The sequence below is a fragment of the Populus nigra genome, chromosome 2, assembly GCF_951802175.1.
Source record: "Populus nigra chromosome 2, ddPopNigr1.1, whole genome shotgun sequence".
NCBI lineage: Eukaryota > Viridiplantae > Streptophyta > Magnoliopsida > Malpighiales > Salicaceae > Populus > Populus nigra.
In genome coordinates, this window is record NC_084853.1 from 5,137,568 (window position 1) to 5,140,067 (window position 2,500).

Sequence of the window (2,500 nt, forward strand, 5' to 3'; positions counted from 1 at the left end):
GAAACAGCGCTGGTTCAGGCACGGCGGGCAGTGTTGGAATCGGCAGCGCCGACGAAATCGGCAAAGTCGGCAGAATCGGCAGCGCAGATTTTTCGACGAACATGGGCTGGACGCTGGACTGGCCGGGCCATGCAGGAAAATTCATCGAGGGGACACGCTGACGAAACAGCGCTGGTTCAGGCACGGCGGGCAGTGGTGGAATCGGCAGCGCCGACGAAATCGGCAAAGTCGGCAGAATCGGCAGCGGGTGCTGGCGATGGGTCTGGACGGGCTGGATAGTCCAAGGCTCGACGAGAAAGACTGCTGGTTTAGACACTGGGGCAGTGGCAGCCCGCGGGACAGTGTCGGCAGATTCGGCAGCGCAGATTTGTGCGGCTGCAGGTTCGTCGGGGAAAATCGGCAGCGCAGATTTTGCGACGAACATGGGCTGGGCGATGGACTGTCCAGGCCAGGCAGGAAAATTTGTCGAGGGGACACGCTGACGAAACAGCGCTGGTTCAGGCACGGCGGGCAGTGTTGGAATCGGCAGCGCCGACGAAATCGGCAAAGTCGGCAGAATCGGCAGCGCAGATTTTTCGACGAACACGGGCTGGACGGTGGACTGTCCAGGCCAGGCAGGAAAATTCGTCGAGGGGACACGCTGACGAAACAGCGCTGGTTCAGACACGGTGGGCGCAGTGTTGGAATCGGCAGCGCCGAGAAAATCGGCAAAGTCGGCAGAATCGGCAGCAGGTGCTGGCGATGAGTCAGGACGGACTGGATAGTCCAAGGCTCGATGAGAAAGACCGCTGGTTTAGACACTGGGGCAGTGGCAGCCCGCGGGGCAGTGTCGGCAGATTCGGCAGCAGTGTCTGCCGATTCGGCAGCGTTGGCTTGTTGGCGCGGGGGGCCGATGCGAGTGGGGACTTGGGCAGCGGGCAGTGAAAGCAAGAGTTTCCCCGATGCTGCCGGGAAAAACGCTCCCCGGGATGGCCGGGTGAGATGACCCGGCGGCCCGCGACGGGTCATTCAATTCCATGCCCCGTCAACATAACTCCCGATGTACTGTTTGCTTTTTCGGAAGAAGAGATCCATCCCCCCATCCTCGGCCAGCCAAAAACGCTCCAATTAATGGCCGGGTGAGATGACCCGGCGGCCCGCGACGCGTCATTCAAATCACTGCCCTATCGGCTACAACTGCTGATGGGTGGGATTAGAGGCCTGCCATGGTGGTGAGGGGCGGCGAGGACCGTGAAAGCTAGAGTTTTTCAGAGGCTGCCGGGAAAAAGGCCCCTCGGGTGGCGGGGTGCGAGGACCAGGCGCGTCATTCAATTCTCTTCCCTATCAACTTGGCTCCCGTTGGCGGGATTGGAGGCCTACTGTTTGTTACAGGGCTAAAATCGTCAGGGGAAGAGCTGACGAAACAATGCTGGTTTGGATGCAGGGGGTAGTGTTGGAATCGGCAGCGCGGACAAAATCGGCAAAGTCGACAAAAAAGACTGTTGGTCTGGACATCGGGGCAGCGGCAGCCATGCCGACAGGGGGGGAAATCGGCAGCGCAGATTTGTGCAGCTGCAGGTTCGTCGGGGAAATCGGCAGCGCAGATTTTTCGATGAACATGGGCTGGAAGATGGACTGTCCAGGCCAGGCAGGGAAATACGTCAAGGGGACACGCTGACGAAACAGCGCTGGTTTAGACACGGTGGGTGCAGTGTTGGAATCGGCAGCGCCGACGAAATCGGCAAAGTCGGCAGAATCGGCAGCGGGTGCTGGCGATGAGTCTGGACGATTTATAGTCCAGGGCTTGATGGAAAAGACTGTTGGTCCAGACAATGGGGCAGTGGCAGCGCGGATTTGTGCAGCTGCAGGTTCGTCGGGGAAAATCGGCAGCGCAGATTTTTCGACGAACAGGGGCTGGACCGGCCGGGCCAGGCAGGAAAATTCGTCAGGGGGGCACGCTGACGAAAAGAGGGGCTGCGGAGTGGAAAATCGGCAGCGCAGATTTTTCGACGAACAGGGGCTGGACCGGCCGGGCCAGGCAGGAAAATTCGTCAGGGGGGCACGCTGACGAAAAGAGGGGCTGCCGCGTGGAAAATCGGCAGCGCAGATTTTTCGACGAACAGGGGCTGGACCGGCCGGGCCAGGCAGGAAAATTCGTCAGGGGGGCACGCTGACGAAAAGAGGGGCTGCCGCGTGGAAAATCGGCAGCGCAGATTTTTCGACGAACAGGGGCTGGACCGGCCGGGCCAGGCAGGAAAATTCGTCAGGGGGGCACGCTGACGAAAAGAGGGGCTGCCGCGTGGAAAATCGGCAGCGCAGATTTTTCGACGAACATTCGTCAGGGGGGCACGCTGACGAAAAGAGGGGCTGCCGCGTGGAAAATCGGCAGCGCAGATTTTTCGACGAACAGGGGCTGGACCGGCCGGGCCAGGCAGGAAAATTCGTCAGGGGGGCACGCTGACGAAAAGAGGGGCTGCCGCGTGGAAAATCGGCAGCGCAGATTTTTCGACGAACATTCGTC